Genomic DNA, 19,127 nt, shown 5'->3' on the forward strand with positions numbered 1-19,127 from the left:
AGCCCCATCTTCCTAAAGCATCTCACCCCACCTCCTTTCCTCGCTGTTTGCCCAAGTGCGATATCACCCAGTGCTTTGCATACAAATTCAATTCCCGTTCACATCTAAAAGAGTGTAACATTTGTAAGGAAATGGAAATGCTTTTGCTATGCTTTCAAAGTAGGATGAGGCTGTCCTTGAGGTGTGAGGTTTATCTGTACAGCACCTGGCACCCAGGGGAACCTCAGTAAATATTTGAAGAAATGAATGAACCATGTACAGAGGAGGCAGCCCAAAGGCCACTTCAGGTCACAATGGAACACTCTTTATCAGCACTTATCTGACTTGATTGCTTGGTGACACTCTACCCTCTCTTTGCTTTGACCTTTTTTCCATGACACTCCTTGGTTTTCCTCTTACCTTCTGGTTGTCTCTTCTTATTCTTTCCTGCTTGTTTTTCACCTCCCCCTTAAATGGTGATACCTCCCTCCCAGTTAGATTCTACCCTGATCCTCAGAATATTCCCCCTGGATGACCTCATCCAGGTTCCTGACTTCAGCCATCACCATGCAAATGTGGATGACTTCCCAGCCCAACATTTCTAAGTCCCACACCCTATGTGTCTCTTTCTCTTTTCTAAAATATTTATTTATTTATTTATTGTTGGCTGCATTGGGTCTTTGTTGCTGCGCCTTTGTTGCTGCGTGCGGGCTCTCGGGTTTTCTCTAGTTGCGGGAGCAGGGGCTATTCGTTGTGGTGCGCGGGCCTCTCATTGTGGTGGCTTCTCTTGTTGCAGAGCACGGGTTCTAGGCACACAGGCTTCAGTAGTTGTGGCTTGTGGGCTCTAGAGCGCAGGCTCAGTAGTTGTGGCACATGGGCTCAGTAGTTGTGGCTCGCGGGCTCCAGAGCTCAGGCTCAGTAGTTGTGACGCACAGGCTCAGTTGCTTCATGGCATGTGGGATCTTCCCGGGCCAGGGCTCGAACCCGTGTCCCCTGCACTGACAGGTGGATTCTCAACCACGGCACCACCAGGGAAGCCCCTATGTGTCTCTTTCAATCTCTACCAGTAAGTCACACATTCTTATTAACTATTAACTAAATACTAGAATACCACTTCTTTACTCCCTGACAGGTGCTCAACCACGGCACCACCAGGGAAGCCCCTATGTGTCTCTTTCAATCTCTACCAGTAAGTCACACATTCTTATTAACTATTAACTAAATACTAGAATACCACTTCTTTACTCCCCACCCACAAAGCTAACACCAGCTACCGGGTCAGACAAACCAGAAACCTGAGAACCACCACCTACTCTCCCTTTTGCCTTTCTCCCCACATTAACTTAGTTGCTAAGACCTGTCTGTTCTACCTTCTCTGCTGAATTCATTTCAATTCACGTAGGGAATGATTACTCTGATGGGTTACCATCTTCCAGATGGCGTTCGCCTATCCATCTTCACCAGTCCTGGCTTCTTCTCATGATGAGAATTGCAGTTACCTGGCATCTCTGCCCATCAGCTTACATTCCCCCAGGTGTCCTCCACGTGACCATGGCTGGGCGGGCTTTCTAAAAATTTTATCTAACTCTGCCCCTCCTGCTTCAACCCTCAGTGGCCCCCCTGTACCTTCAGGATCAAAAGTTCAAACTAGTCGCCTGTAGGTAGAAAAGTCATTCAGGATACCACCTCCTAATCCTCCAACCTCATTCCCTACTCCTCTGGTGGCCTGGTCGGTCCAAACTCCTTGTTCAGTTTCCAACATGCCCCACTGAATGCTTGTCCCCGCCGTGCTTCCTGCCCGAGCACTTTTTCTCCTGTTCTTTAGATGTTCTGCTCTTTGAAAACTGGTTCGTTCTGCAAGAGAGTTTAGTTTCACTTCTGCCCTCCTTTTTTATGCCTTCCTCTGTCCTCTTCTCATCCCTCTGAATGTTTGGAAGGCATCGTAAAATTGTGGTTTCCTTGTCTCTCTCGCTAGACTGAGCAGTCTGAGATATGTGTCTCTGGCATCTAGAACAGCATAGACCAGTGTTTTTCAAAGTGGGACCCGCAGGCCTTCCTGTGTCAGAATCATTTAGCCATTGTCAACACTCATGTTCTTAGGCCCTCCCCTCCCCCATAGGACCTAGAAAATCAGAATTTCTGGGTGTTTTTAAACAGACTCCCCAGGTAATTTTTATGAGTATATGCATTCAACCAATATATTTAAGTAAACAAATCAGCTGGAGCCTTTGAGCTTATTTTTGAACTCACATACACTGCAGTAACTTGGATTTGTTGCAGATACTTCTATCAATACTCCTCCTGTTTATAGAAGACCATTTAATTTCCTAGAGAAAAGTTTGCCTCTATGTCATAAAATGAACTGGGGATTTGGAAGTCCTGTGGCCAATTCTGAACACTTTAATAAACAATTTGAACAGTTCAAATTAAATAATCCACAGAACTAGATTTAAGCAGCCCTGATGCCTCTTCTTGTTCTTTCGGTGAGCACTTGGCCTCACCTCTCTGGAACTCAGTTTTTCTCTGTGCAAATTCAAATCACTGGGCATAGCTCCAGATGGCTTACAGGAATTTGAAAATCAATGTGGCAGATATTTTATGTGTTTCATCATTTTCAGTTCAATGTCCAAGGTGTAGCCCCTACACATAATATAAATTTATTGCTCAGGAGTCTTCCTCAACTATAGAAGATTATTTATATACGAAGAAAGTAAAAAACAGTGCAGCCGGAACTTCTATATACGAGTGGGAGTGAGAAGGCTCTAGTGATCTTTAAACTCACCAACTATCCCCTTGAATAGAAATATGTACTTACCGATGTTTACATGCATTTAAGTGCCAATATAAATACACACTCGTGCACAAATGTAACTTTGCTCTCTTTGATACCCTGCAAGGATTTATATTCGTGTGCATATAAACTAGCCTGAAAATCCTGGAGCCTGCCAGACAGGTTGCACCTTTGAATAAGTATAGCTGTTGTGAACTTTAGCCCACATGTTTGCTTAAAGAGAACTATCCAGTCCCTGGTGGCCGACGCTTTTGTCCGGTTTGTGCAGTGCTTATTATTGTGTAACTTTAATTTGCCCAAAATTGTCCACAAAGCATTTTATCCTTTTGTTTTTCTGGACAGTTATTCCCTTGGACCAGTGTGTTGCTCCTGCTTTAGCATTCTGGGCTCAGTCATTTTTAATACTTGACCAATCAAGCTCAACTAAGTGAGAGTAATTGTGGCCAAAATGCCTAGGCAGGATGTAGAGAGTTTTGGGGTTTTGTTTTCCTGCTGTTTTTTGGTAACAACACAATAGATCAGGTAGCCTAGCATCTTTTATAGAAGGAGCCTCTACAAATGTCACTATATAAACATTTACATTTTAGAGGTAATGGCTTGCTTGTTGCCACCCACATTATTAAATCGCTGCAGCATGCCATGTATTTCAGTAGCAAAGAACTTCGTACGTTGTATTCAGAGAAGTTTGAATAGAAATTCAGAATATTCATTAAGAGTATGTTGCGAACTAACAGAAAAATTAACGAATAGAAACTTAATTAAGTATGGAGATTTCCTTGTTTCATTCAACAAAAGTCCGGAGCATACAATCTAGAGTTGATGAAGCAGCCCAGTGATGCCATCTGGAAACCAAGCTCATTTCATCTTTCTGTGCCTCTGGCTCTCTCTCTCATGGCTATAAGATGGCTGCCACCAGACATCCAGTCTGTGACAAGGCAGGAAAGAGAAGTGCAAAGGAGCAAAACTCCAAAGGGTGTGTCAGCTAAATCAAGCAAGCTTCCCCAGAAATCCCATCTGGCCACTTCTGCTTATGCATCATTGCCAGAACTCTATCACATGACTACCCCTAGACCAATTGCTGGAAGGGAGCCAGGGAGAAGGGCATTGTGATTGGCAGTTCAGTCATACCGCCATCCTCAGACAGCTTCCCTAAGGATCCAGTCCATTGAAACTAGGGTTCCAACCGAAGGACATCTATGGAGCACATTGCTTACTATAATGTCTGCTCTGGTGTTGTGCCATCTCTTGAGAGACTCAGGGACTTTCCAGGTGATGACTCTGGGTACATTCCTCTCATGTGGCGAGAAGTGAAAGCAATCCAGTCTAGATGTGCCTCACCTGAGAAAATACATACAATACAATAACAAGATTCGATCTTTACAAGTAATCATTAAATTTCTCTTCAGTAGGGACGTTCCCCAAACTTTCTCAAAATACACTTTCCTTTAAAACAATTTATACACAATTTTCTGGGAGTAAATCTTTTGTATAGAGCAAGATAAGCCTGTACTTTAAAAAGGTTTATTTTACCTTTGAGGCATGAATATAAAATTCATAACGTAAAGTCTTGGTAATCACTCACATACTCATTGGATGTTCATAAGAGTGTTCCACGGGAACTTAGAACTTTACAAGTCCTGGCCTGTTGGTTGGGAAAATGGGTGAATGTTTTCTTAGTCCTGAAACTGACATTATTGCACGCCGCTGGTTGACACAGGAGGGAGCATAATTTTATAGCTAAGATTACGATAAGCACCAACACCATGAGGAAATATTACACTTTGCTGCATTCCCTATACTCACAGATGGGTAGAGTGAAAGGTGAAATCACCTGACTAACCTCATACACCCATACATTGAACATTAGACCATGTGATCAGTTCCTATGAAATGACTCCCCACCTAAGAATGTTCAGATTGGGGACTTCCTGTATCCACATTGCACACGCCTGCCTTGTCTTCAGCTCCAGGCCCTGCCCTTATCTAAAACCTGTGCCACTCACTCAAGCTCCTGCTTTGATCTTATCAGTGAGCAACCTCTGTATATCACAAGCAAAAGCATGTTGACTTCATTCATTTAAATGCTTCAGTGGCTTCCTATTGCTCTTAGGATTAAAAAGAAATGTCTTAACATAGTCTATAGGAGCCCTCATAATCTTGCTTCCACCTGTCTTGGACCATCAGCTCAAAACTCTCAAAACCTACTCTTGGGATCTGAAGGTCAAGCACACTGAGTTCCTTATAGTTATTTGAATGTGCTCTCTCTCTCTTGCTTTGGTCTCTGCCCATGCTATTCCCACTTACTCATCTTGTCTAAATCTGGGTGAGGGTGCATCTGGACTATTATTGGAGTGTTTCCTTATTATCTTATTCCTCCACTTTCCCATACGCTTGTCTATTACCCCCCAAAGACTTTAAAGTCTCCAAGGAACCAGGGAGTGTGTCTATTTTGTTAACTCTCCTCAATGCCTTGTGCATTGTCAGTGCTTAATATTTGTTGAGTTGCAATATGAAAGAATGAATCAGAACTCTCCTTACTCTTAGCCCAGATAAACTCTTAGCAGTACAAATTCAGCAAAATTTGGCACCGTAAGCCAAAAGGCTTTGTAAATTTTTATTAATTAGGAGGTAAATAAATATCTTTGATCTCTGTTATTAGACTAAACTATCATCCTCCAAGCAATTCCTGAAAAATTACATCTTTCAACTGAATTAGCTTGTTACGAAGAAAAGTTCCTAGGTTTCAGTTTTCTGGTTAAAGGGCAAAGAATTTTAGATTGATGTGTTTGTTAAATGCTCACACAAATGAGAATCTTGAGAAGCTTAGTGAGATGTAGGCTTACCTTCTCATCCTCAGAGTCCTAGAGCAGCTACAGTGCAATGTCCTGTCTCTGTTCTTAACACAGAGTACAAGAGGTTGCCTGCCGCTCTTCCTTACTTTCAGTTTTCCCCTCTCGTCAAAGTCTTTGCTAGTTGTAATGCACTGATATTTTTTTCTGTAAATATGATATTAGCCAGAAGTTTTTTATTTGATCGTAGGATATAATTGATTTTGATGTGCCTTACAGTTATGTTATCTTTGAGGCAGGGAATCAAAGAACCCGGAGGGATGGTGGTGGCTGAAGACAGGGACGTCAAAGTCTGCTAGTTGTAATGCACTGATATTTTTTTCTGTAAATATGATATTAGCCAGAAGTTTTTTATTTGATCGTAGGATATAATTGATTTTGATGTGCCTTACAGTTATGTTATCTTTGAGGCAGGGAATCAAAGAACCCGGAGGGATGGTGGTGGCTGAAGACAGGGAGCTCAATAATCATGATGATCTTGACGTAGATCGAGCTCAAGTCTAAAAGTCTCGTAAGAGTAGTAGTGAAGTGTAGACTTTTAGGGTTACTTTTTGTTCTTTGTTCAGGCTGCTATAACAAAATACCACAGACCGAGTTGCTTAAGTAACAACGTTTTCTCACAATTCTGGAGTCTGGAAAGTCCAAGATCAAGACACCGGCAGATTCAGTGTCGGGAAAGGGCCTGCTCCCTAGACGGTCGTGTTCTCTTTAACCTCTTCACGGAGCTTTCTTTTATAAGGGCACTAATTCCATTCAGGAAATCTCTGCCCTCATGACCTAATCACCTCCCGCAGACCCCACCTCCTATCATACCACAATGGAGGTTAGGATTTCAACATGAATTGTAAAGGGAACACAGACATTCAGACCACAGGACTCTTCTAGATTCAGAAGAGTAGGGAGGCGGAAATCTGCAGCCATAAGAAGCACCCCAAGCAATTCTGATGCACGTAGTCATTGGACCATATTGAGAAACACTGAAGATTTGCTAGGTGAAAGCACTTAGTCAGAAAACGTACACTTGCATATAGATGTTAGAAGACTAGTACCTCCAAGTCCGCTTAAACTCTTTCCAGATTATCAGGGGTCAAGTTAGAAGGTGGGAGAAAATTGGCATCTAATCACCCACCACCTTCCATAGAAACACTTCTTCCACAGGCTTCCCAAGCCACCAAAGGGGCAACACTGAGTTACTGGTTTGCGGTTACTGGAAATTGCAAGCCTCCCTCCCTTTTTTGTTTTTGTTTTTGTTTTTTGTTTTGCGGTACGCGGGCCTCTCACTGCCGTGGCCTCTCCCGTTGCGGAGCACAGGCTCCGGACGGACGCGCAGGCTCAGCGGCCACGGCTCACGGGCCCAGCCGCTCCGCGGCACGCGGGATCCTCCCGGACCGGGGCACGAACCCGCGTCCCCTGCATCGGCAGGCGGACTCTCAACCACTGCGCCACCAGGGGAGCCTCCCTCCCTTTTTTGAGTCTGCCCTCCTCCCTCCCAACTCAGACTAGGATCTGACATTTTTTTGTTTATGACTTTCACTTTAGCAGGTTTTTCTCAATCTCTAATCCTCACTCCCAATCTCTAGCTCTCTTTTCTCACTCAAACTGAAACTTATATTGTTTTTATTTTTTAATTAAAAAAGTAATAAATACATCCTCTTTTAAAATATGTGTTGCATAGACACAAGTGGAAAATAAAACTTACCCGTAAATCAACCATCTCAATGTATCTTTTTAATAGAGTAAATAAAGAAAATTAACTTTTATCCACCCCTTTCTTTATATATATTAATATAGTTTTGGCCTTTCATTTCACAGGCAGAGAGAAATCTGAGTTCTGTAAGGATGTGAAGATATCTTTTGCGACATTAGAAAGGATGAACTAGGGAAATACACAGTGTTTTAAAAAGTAAGTTTTTGGCCTTTAAAGAAACGGCTATACCTTATATTTGGAGTGTTATGATGACTTCCTAAAATTGGGGTTAGGTTATAGTGTATATAGCGTTATTATTACTTGGTCGAAAATTTAAAACCTAATTGTAACCCACTTAAGCTCTGGAATAAAAGGCCTAATTTTTTTTTTTTAATGGAAATAGATAGTTGCTACAGTGTTATTTTAAAAGAAATTCGCTTAGTTCCTTTTTTTAGTTTTAAAGTCATATTTTATTCATTTTATTTGCCTCTTTTTCTAAAGTTTTGATTTCCGCAGTACCATTGGGCATTGCTTCTTATATGTATATTTAGAGAACTACACATTAAAAAGTCACTTGTGTCCTACATCCCCCTGCTGACTCAGGAAAACCATGGAAAACGTATTTCCTTGTCCTTGTCAGGAATTATTATCCCTTTTTTTGCCACTTGGACCTAAAACCAGTTTGCCAGTGAAGCAGAATTAATGTGCTTGTAGAAAATCAAATTCTGTCTCTAGTTGGGAATAATCCTGTCAGTTTTTTGAAGAACCAGCTTTTGATTTTATATATTCACGTTGGGGTTTGCAGGAGGAAATCCCGAAAGAACACTACACATCTTCTTTATGAGAAAGATTAAATAAATTCATCTCTAGTGTCAAGCTACTTTAGATCTGTCTTAATTTAAGATTCTACCGTGGTACCTCATAATCTTTGTCTACAGACTAACTTAATTCACAAAAGTTCAGAAACTGAGAAGTTTGGGGATTTCTTAGGAACTCAGATTTACAATTATAATTACCCCCTAAATAAAATGTTGTTTGCTTATACAAATGAATAAACTTTCTTTACCATAGTCTAGATACTTTTATGTTCATTCTTCCTGAATGATATTTATGACTAGGCAAACATAGCTGTATTTATCAATAGATGAAAACTTACTGAAAGAAGCAGAATTATTGTTCAGATATACACTTAGAGATACATGCTCAAAGGATATCTCAGTATACTGAAATTTCCAAAGGCAAAATGAGCAGAACCTGGTAATTGTAAACACAGAAGACAGTTCTTGCCCATGTTATTTTTCTCTGCCTTTTCTCTGCCTAGCTTTTCCCAGAGGGGGTCACTCCCTTACTATAAGTCTTTTGCTCAAATTCACCTTCTCAGTGTGTCTGCCCTGGCCACCTTATTTAAATTGTGGTCTGTCCCTCACTTCCCGCCTTATTTTCCCCTCACACTGCTTTACTTTCTCTTCTTTCCATCGTATGTATAATCTTGTAACATATCTTATTATTTATTTTCTTATTTATTGTCTGTCTCCAGATGTGTAACCTCCATGAGTGCAGTCTTCTTTGTCTGTTTTGTTCATTGATGTATTCCCAGAGCCTAGAACCGTGCTTGGCACACAGTAGGTGCTTGATTAGTACTTGTTGAATGAATAATCAGGAGTTCCAACTGGAGTCGGAAAAGAATGTGGAAAATTTCTTTTTCTGTGAGGTTATTTGTGCTGTCAAAATGTACAACTTTTCTTCCTTGGAGAAGCTATTAAGACCAGACATAAGATATGTTTTCACTGAACATATGCCATATAAATTTCAGTGAATATATTACATAAATTGTTAGATTCGGTCAATTTATCCCCCTAAAATTCAAATTAATGAGAAAAAAAAGGAGTCATCGTATTGGTGTCATTTAGGTAAAACCTCTGCTTTTGTGTGTGTGTGTGTGGTACGCGGGCCTCTCACCGTTGTGGCCTCTCCCATTGCGGAGCATAGGCTCCGGACGCGCAGGCTCAGCGGCCATGGCTCACGGGCCTAGCCGCTCCGTGGCATGTGGGATCCTCCCGGACCGGGGCACGAACCCGCGTCCCCTGCACCGGCAGGCGGATTCTCAGCCACTGTGCCACCAGGGAAGCCCAAACCCCTGCTCTTTTGCTTTATCATATGCAGTTACGGCTAAGAATTCTTGATCTCAGTGCCCACCCACGTACAGTCAGGCAAGGCTGTTTTGCCCATGATCATATGCATGCCGCATCTTTAATGAGAATATTATAGACTGATAGACCTCACAATGGACCTACTCAAAGTTTGTAGGTGGGAGAAAGATTTAACTCTAAAAATAGAGGTTAGATTTTGGCATCACATGCCTCTCTTGAGGTGAAAAATCTTATTGGAGCTACTCTGTACTGAGAACTGCTAGTCCAGTCTCTGCCCCTCGACTGTTCTGATGAGTGGAGTTCTAGCCCAGCTGCTCACTTCCCTGCCCCAAGCAGCCAGTAGGAGCCAAATGAGAAGAATACTGATGAGAAAAGGAGCCTCTCAAAGCCCTTTCATAATTTCAGTCCTTTTTGACGTACGGGTAGACTCCCTTGGGTGCTCCCTTTTTGTATAAAGCTCTAAGGGAAGTTATGGGTGAAAGGCAGGACTAGAAGTTGAAAACCAATTACCTAGGATCATCAGCTGTTGCTGACCCAAAGCAGAGGATGCACCAAAGATCAAATAGCTGATAGATATTTGCTCATGATCAGTCAGGTTCACCCAATGCCAGGTGTGTAGAATTGAGGGACGATTCCTGGCCAGTAACTGGTTTGGAATAATCAGATCATGCCATATCTGTATCCTGCGGTTATCCTTTGAATATCTGCTGACATCCAAGAAATGATGCCAGTTTTACAAATCTGGGTTAGGTCAGAACTTTACCTTACGGCCAGGTTTGCTTTCACCTCTCACCACCAAGGCAGAAGCAACCTCACAATATAGCATTGTTATATTCACCTGTGAGGCTGCATGGCCAACTGATCTCAGCTCAGACTTGCTGCAATCAACATTTTTTATTGTGAAAATACTGTAAGTTGTGCAAAGAATGAGCATTGTACAATATTAATATCCTAACATTCCATGGGCCTTTTAACTGCAGTGTAAATCAGCCGAATGGTCAAATTCAACTCTTTTGTTTACTGGTATCCTAGTAATTAAATGACTATAAAAGGATCTGCTTTTTCTTCCTACTATAAATAGGTCAGAAAAAAAAAAGCATATCTTCCATAACATTTAAAAGTTTTTCTTTTAGAAATACCTAATTTACCACACCACTCCCTCTAGTTGCAGGCATCTGAAATAAGCAAACTTTCCTTTCCACCTAAAAAAAAAAAAAAAACAACAAACAAATACCTAATTTAGAAGGCTTATTTATAGCTGTTTTTAATTGTTATTATTTCTAAACATACTTTTAGGTGGACCAGTACTTTTCAGCTCAGATCAAGAGTGACCTGTGTGTGCCATCTAAGAAATGTATGTCCTGTGTCCTGTCTAGGACTTTTTATAAGAATAAAGTGTTCAGATCATTCACAATGTTACGGCTCTTCATACTCAAGCTGAGATATCTAAATGATGTGTTTTCATAAAAGCTCTTGTATATTACAAACTTAGATAGTGCAGTTTTGCTTATTTATTATTTTCAAAGTACTCACAAAAGGCTAATATCAAATTCACAGATGTTCTGGTATGTATACCTTTAAAATGACTAAACAGGACTTGAAATGCTTTTGGCCATAGAGACTCAACCAGTCTGATTTTTGGTGTTTGAGTCTCTTATAACATCTTTTTTGTTTTTTTAAGAAGATGTTGCGAGTAGGAGTTTATTAATTAATTAATTTATTTTTGCTGTGTGCGTCTTCGTTTCTGTGCGAGGGCTTTCTCCAGTTGTGGCAAGCGGGGGCCCCTCTTCATCGCGGTGCGCGGGCCTCTCACTATGGCGGCCTCTCCCGTTGCGGAGCACAGGCTCCAGATGCGCAGGCTCAGTAGTTGTGGCTCACGGGCCTAGTTGCTCCGCGGCATGTGGGATCTTCCCAGACCAGGGCTCGAACCCGTGTCCCCTGCATTGGCAGGCAGATTCTCAACCACTGTGCCACCAGGGAAGCCCCCACATTCTGCTTTTATCTTCCATAGTTATTAAAATCATATACACTTTATGTAACTCTAAATTTATGTAACTCTTTATGTGTAATAGTATTTTGAGTGGACATACCATAGCATATCCCTGACTCTTAGAGATCTAGTTACTTTTTCACTGTTGCACTGTAGAGATTATCTTTCCTTTACCATATCAAAGATTGTTTGCCTCAAACAGACTCCTTGAAGTAGAATTGCAGGATTAAAAGCTATGGATCTTTTAGAATTCTTGATAAATTGTTTTTTCAAGAGCTATATTACTTTACCTTCTGGCCAGCAAAACAGATGAGTTTCTGCATCCTCACCTGAATCAGGCATTATCACTTCCCTCATTGCCAGTTGATAGCATTAAACAGTATCATAGAGCTTTCTTGGTTTATGTAATAATCCTGATCAAAATTAATATGATTTATTTATCATCAAAATAGTATGATGCTCTTGTTAGCATTATTTTGCTTTCAGATTAAGCCTGGCCCTTCAGAGTCAGTCTGGAAATGTATCGGTAAATAACAAGATTCTATTGATTGCAGATGAGGGTACAGTCATCAGGTGGAAAGTGATGCTATCACAGTGCCAGTCTCACTTTGTATCTGTCTGTTCTGTCTTTGCTTATTTTATGCAGACGATTACATAGAGAAAGCAATATGTGGGTCTCTGGGCAGCAAGAACTAAAGAAATTAGATGATGCTTCCCCAGTATTTCTGAGCAGGTACTTGTTACAATATACTACTCCCGGAGCAGCCTGCCTCAGTAGAAACAGAACCGTATTTCCGAAGAGAGGTTTAAAAAAAGACAGTAGAATTGAAACTAACTTGTAGGATTCTTTCAGCTCTTGAGGTAAACAAAACTATAATGAAATATAATTTTTACCATTTAGATTTGGAATCAGGTGAGTTTGAAGCGTAGATTCATAGATGACTTCAGCACTGATTATCTTGTTTAGTCTCCCAGTAAAATATATATATTCTTTTTTTCCTTAAAGTACTTCCAAAATGCAACATCTTTTAAATAGCCAATATATTATTCATCCATTCATATGTCAGGAGCCCACTTTAGGCCAGCATTGTAGTATAAGGCCTTGGGTGTACAAAACTGAGTAAGGGGCTTCCCTGGTGGCGCAGTGGTTGAGAGTCCGCCTGCCGATGCAGGGGATACGGGTTCGTGCCCCGGTCCGGGAAGATCCCACGTGCCGTCGAGTGGCTGGGCCCGTGAGCCATGGCCGCTGAGCCTGTTGCTCCGCAACGGGTGACACCACAACAGTGAGAGGTCCGCGCACCGCAAAAAAGAAAAAAAAAAACTGAGTAAGACACAGTTCCTAGCTTTCAGGATTACAGACCTGTAAATTTATGTGTGAAATATAAAGAGGTAAGTGCTATAATAGGTCGGCAAAAGCTGTATGGAAAGCACAGAGGTGATGAAGGAAAGGTTAAATCCAGTTGACCTAGAAGCAGTCAGGGAATATCTTCACAAAGATCAATAAAATGACAAGGATGGGTTGGAAGGGCATTCAAAGTGGTGAGAATGGCGTGCATAAAGAAAGACAAGGTGGGCAAGGGGTGTGATGTCTTTTGAAAATCACAGTAAGGCTGTAGCATAGGATGTTCCAGGAGAAGTTATAAGACATGATTTCAGAGTAGTCAGAGGTAAGATCATTTGAATCATGTGGAAGCATTTGGACATAGTTTGGGAGACAATGGTCAAATCTGTTAAAATTCTCTAGAGCCTATAACCTACATTAATGACATTCCTGTTTAAATAAACAAGGTAGTTAGAAAATATAAAGTACTTGCCTTTGTATGATTTAATGTCTACATTTTCTTAGATGTAGTCTTGTACACGTGTCCTCAATAATTTTTCAATACTAGATTCTACGATCTGAAAGCACAGGAATATGGCAAGTCCTTTTGTACAGCTAGAAGGTCACAGTAAATCAGTCTAAGTAGGAAGATACAAAGGCAGAAAATTGTGTACTATGTCAAAGATTGCAAAGAAATCACATGGAAAATTGTATAATATGCCAAAGTATGCCCAGCCATTAAGTGACCCAGGGAATATGCCTGTCAGTATACAAAAAAAGTAGGCAAACATCAGATTGGAAAAGGAGTCAGCTTCTAGCATGCAGTGGCTTTTTGAGATGTATTCTCTGGAGACATTGACCACTTAAGCAAGGGCACTGTTTTTCAGTTTACCTTCTTCAATTTATTTCTCTCTGTTAAAATCAGTAGTAGCCTTATGAATATGACTTAAAGGATTGATTCTTGAAGAATCAATAGATTTCAACAGTAAGTGATTATTTATGTTGGTGAATGTCAGAGCGACTGATGGGGAGCTGGGAAAGGTGATGATACACTATTGCTGAAAGAACCAACTGGGAAGGTATAACATTCTGGATAAGAACCCAGTGTAGCGATTAAGGGCACAGGGCTGACACTTGGCTGCCTGGGTTTTAATCCCAGCACTGTCACTGAAAATCTCTGGGTCCTGTACAGTTATTTAACCGTGTTCTTTAGTTTCTTGGTCTGCAAAACGGGCATGATCGCGGGTTCTCTGAAATGTAAATGAGACATTGTATATAACAAGTCCTTGAAACACTAAGAACAGTGCCTGGAATGCAATAAGTTCTCAGTTAAACAAGTTATTACTCTGACCAAATTGAAAAGCATTCTATTTTAGTGTCCTGGAGCTGTGCACAAATGTGCACTCCAAGTCAGTGTTAACTTTGTGTCTATTGTGGAGCAGTAAATTCATGTACTAGAGATCTACTGTGGATGCTCAGTAAAACTTTTCAATGTTGTTGTAGCATGTAGGCATGTAGGCATCTAGGATTTCTCAGATGGGCTCAAAAATGCTTTAGACTGAAGGATACATCTTGAATAAACACTTGTCACATCTTTTTTTTTTTTTTTTTACTTTTTTATGGGGAGTGGGGCAGGCGGGACCTTTACGTGTAAACATAGCCAAGTAAAGAATATTCTTTATCCCAAATCTTGTTGCTTAGTAAGTTGGTCTTGACAAATAAGAAAAGAGAATAGTGAAAGCAAAGGCTGAGGTTTACAGAGTGATGGCTATCTATTAACACAGTGTGTGCATGCCACCCTGATTAATCTCAAGGACACAGTCCCTCTTAATGCCAAAGGGAATGCCCTTGGGAATATGGGAAGACACATTAACCTTCCGGCTTTCAAAGAAACCACGAGTCAGATACACACCCTTCCCCGTAAGCATTTTTACTTCCTTCTGAAACTGTCTGGTTGAAGAAAAGGGTGCTCTGGGCATTGCTATTTTAAGAATCTCTTTTCTCAGAACCCATGTTTGATGAATCCCAGCCGTACCTTAGACATATCTCAGGATTCACCTGCCATGCAAGTGAAGAAGAAATCATTCTTGTCTCACAACCTAGTAGTAAAGAGAAACTTTAGAAATGAAACAAAGTCCCCGTTCACTTTCTGGAGAAACGGGAGTTGTGCTCTTCGTTTCTATGTTTGTTTGATAGACCTTGAGATTTTTCTATTAAACATTTTCCCCAAGAGGAATTTTTATCATCGTTCCTAGCTTCGATCCTGTAATTGAAGGGGGGGAAAGAAAAAAAAAAAAAAAAAGCAAAGTGAAAGTCTCTGTGGGAAATGAGGAACACAGATATAAAGATAAAAAGCTCCTAAACCAGTGTTGGCCACACTGGCAGGTTTTATTCTGGTTCCCCACGTAGAAACTGATGACACACACATAGTAGAGAGCAGCTTCCTGTTCAGCTCATTCAGCTTGGTACACAGTCATCAGAGGATCAGTGTCTCCCAACATGGCAGAAAAGCAGGATACCAAAGGCCTGAGGGTGACTAATAAAAGTAATCAAATAATTTGTTCTAAGATTTAGAAAACAGTGCAACTGATTTTGCTCATTACAATTGGCATCCTTTAGCATATGGTAGCACCTACTTGTATAGTTCTGAGATTTACAAAGTGGAGTTGTTCTTAATTTTAAAAAGTTTGTGTCACAGAAACCTTTATTGTTATCAAATTGTCATACTTTGATGATTTAGAAGAGACTGACTAAGAACATGTAAGATCAGTATTAGAGGTGTAAGTCCTGGTAGTCTAATGTATTTTTACAACGTTTCCCCATCCAGGGCTAGGAAAGGGTTGGCAACCATGGAATTGTTATACTCAAGGGGTGAATGGAAATAACTGGAATTCTGCTTCAAAAGGGGGTTGTGTTGGCAGTGACTATTCTTCATTCCACGTTATTTGTTTCTGTTGCCTGGAGAGAGATTATAAAATGCAATTCTGGATGATCATCTTGGCAAGGGTAGCATCGCAACAGGTATACAGTTGGTAAGAATTGATCACTCCAGGCTTCACAGGGCAGCTGGACCATGATTCCATAACTCCATTATTGCTCGAAATTGGTCGTTTTGTCTTATTTTCAATTTTAAATAGAACTGCTGATTTGAAACCAGGTGTTTATTTACTCTATGCTTGGAATTGGTTTGAAGCAATTCAGCCTGAGCGTATGTGAAACAAAAGTGATGTCATTCTAAGCAATGAACATGTTTTTCGAAGCTGTATCACATTTCAACACACACTCTTGCGTTTTCCGATTTCTCTTTTCTTCATCTCTTTCTTTATATTTCTCTTGTCCAGGGTTTCTCAACCTTGGCACTGTTGACATTTGGGGTGGATAATTCTCTGTTGCGAAGAGCTGTCCTGTGCAGCATCCAGGCCCTCTACATACTTGATGCCAGTAGCCAGTCCTCCTCCAGTTGTGCAAATGTCTCCAGACATTGCCTTATATCCTCTGGGGGGCAAAGTCATCACCCCCTCTGAGAACCACTGGGGTAGATGAAAAGAAAAGAGGTCTGCAGATTGAGCCCTGCAAACTTTAAAGACTGGGGCAATGAAGAGGGAGCCAGCAAAGGAGAATGAAAAAAGAGCAGATGGTGGAGTTGGAGAAGAGATAAGAGAATACAGTGTCCCAGAAACCAAGTGAAGAAACTGTCACAGAAAAGAGGGGTTTACCGTCTGTGTCAAATGCTGCTGTTCATTAGACCACTTGAGATGAAGCCTCCTTCTTTAGGGATTTAACATAAGAGTGATAAAGTATAGAACAAATGGATTGCTGCAAATAGGAAAATGTACTTGATGGAGCCCGTAGCATATATTTTAAGATTGAAATACAGAGGATGGTCACAAGCCAAATAATCTTTGTTGTCGAAAATAGTATAAAATGGCACTTTAGAACCTGTGACAGTCGGGATAAATTGAATACATGCTAATAATTTCTAACATATCACATATTTCAGTGGAAATCCTAAGCTTTGGTGCCTAGTGCATTGTAAGGTAGTATATGATAAGTCATAGGTTACTAATACGAGTTCAAGTACTGATATTTGTGAATTTATATATTTATGAGTGGCTTCCGGACAATCCGTAACAGTGTGACTCTCAGCCCCTTGGATTCTAAAATGCTTTCTTGAGTTGTAGAGAAGAGACTGCTTTCGGATCTAGCAAACCAAAATTAAAGGATGAACGTTTGCCATCTGTAGGGGATTCCTATGTCACAATAGAAAAAGGGCTTTAGACCTTCCTATCATTCAGGGTAATCCATGTGGTGGGTTGAATAATAGTCTAAGATGTCCCTGTCTTAATCCCTGGAATTTGTATGTTACCTTACAGAGCAGAAGAGACTTTGCAGATATGAGTAGGGTAAGGACTTTTGAGATGAGGAGATTATTCTGGAATATCTGGACAGGCCCAAAAAAGGCAAGGAAACAGATTTCCCCCAGAAGCTCCAGAAGGAATGCAGCCCTGGGAGCACCTTGATTTTAACCCCACAAGACTCATTTCAGACTTCTGACCTTCAGAACTATAAGATAATACATTCATGTTGTTTTAAGCCACGAAATTTGTGGGAATTTGTTTCTGCAACAGTGGAAAAGTAATACGATCCAATTCATAAGGCAAGTTTTCCTCATTACCAGCCTTCTCAAAGTTAGTGCCTATAGGCCTAAGTAGCAGTGTGAATACCCTAATCAAAATCTTGCCGTATTATTATTTTCAAGAGTTTGCTTGGATAATTAGGTGATATCTATCTCATGGGTGAAAAAATGTCTGCCATTTTTACTACCTTGCTAATATGCCATTGCTTCTTCTTGTCATTGCTAGTTTTTACTCAGGTGTCATTTGTTATGTAAATTTGATTTGGTGACAAAAAAGTGTCCATGAGTTATACCATGAAATAATCTTCATCATTGCTGAGCTGTTTTCTCCCTAATCCAGAAATAGTGTTTGGGACATATTTTCTCATTGCTTCCCCAATACCCTTTCAAAATTTATATCCAGGAGAAAGTTAGTGCAATGGTATATTTAATCACCCAATAGTTAACATGAAAACACGTAATTTTTTCCTTGATAGTATTTTCCAGCTTCTTTAAAGTTGTCTGAAGCAATGAATGTCAACTAAAGCTCTCTATAAATAGAAGGAGGTAGTTAACAGAACAGAAATGGATCATCTTTCAGTTCAAACAGTTTGCCCTTGAGTATAGAGAAAGTGCTCTCAGATTTGGGTATGTTTATGCTTACTTATATAGTTATCTGTGCAGCTGTCATTTTGATTTAAATCTGGGAACATTTTATGTCTGAATTGGATTTAATCTTGTAAACCCGAAATCCTGTTTCCACTCCATTGTGAATAATCATATGCTTTTTATAGTGTTTTTTCACTTCTGGTTTTAGTCTCCAGCTCTCAGATAAATCTATTATCTACAGAACATTCGGGCTTCTGCAGGATAAAGACAAACAGAAAACAGATGTTTATATTTGACTCGGTTTTATTTTTATATTTTTGACATTTTATATTAATTTTATATTTCTATGGTCAGCAGGCCATTCGAGTGGATGACAAGATTTTTTTTTAAGCTTGCAGCCTTGACACAAGCCCATAATTATACATTGTACAACTTCTGGCCCAAGAAAATTTCACATTCAGGGGGAAAAAATCACTAATACCTCATTTATGTTACATAGTAGATTTTAAGGCTGTAAGAGATAAAATTTAATCTGGTGACAGGGGTGTCACTCAACTGCTCTTATTTAATAGGAGCCATTTCAGAATTATAGTATGCTTTCTGTATTATCTTTATTATTATATTTAAAAATAATCAACAAGTGATCATTTCTTCATTGGAAATTCAGATGAAAGCTTTCTGTTTCCTCGAACAAAGGGTGTTTCTTTAAGGGCATTAGCACAATGAAACTGAATTGCTGATGAAACTACTTTCTGGATTCTCTTTCTGCATGTTGCCTCTCCTGTTCAGAGCATACTGGTTTGTTTGTTTGTCTTTTTTATGGCCGCTAGAGTTAATGTTTTACCATGACTAGTATCAGTAGCTGATGTATTATATAAGACAGTTACGTGAAAATTGTAGCTCGAAGTGCCAATCATTCCCAAAGAATCAGGATGAGAATATTGAGAACAATACATACTCTCAAACAAAACAGAAGCTAGAAATTATTTTGTCAGTGCAGGGCTCATTTTAAGTTTGCTTTGCGGTGGGAGGAGATTTGTCTAATTAAGGCCACTGATACCTTTTTGGCTAAATTTTTATTCAGGGATTGTGGCAAGCTTTACTCTTTTTTTTTTTTTTTTTTTTTGCGGTACGCG

General features: G+C 40.2%; 1 protein-coding gene across 1 annotated transcript in view; it reads left to right on the forward strand.

Moving 5' to 3' along the window:
- ELOVL6 (ELOVL fatty acid elongase 6) overlaps window positions 1-19,127 on the forward strand; it is a 138,521-nt gene that overhangs the window by 54,319 nt on the left and 65,075 nt on the right. The gene's annotated exons all lie outside the window — the stretch shown is intronic.

The sequence above is a fragment of the Lipotes vexillifer genome, unplaced genomic scaffold (assembly GCF_000442215.2).
Source record: "Lipotes vexillifer unplaced genomic scaffold, Lipotes_vexillifer_v1.1 scaffold769, whole genome shotgun sequence".
Classification (NCBI taxonomy): Eukaryota; Metazoa; Chordata; class Mammalia; order Artiodactyla; family Lipotidae; genus Lipotes; species Lipotes vexillifer.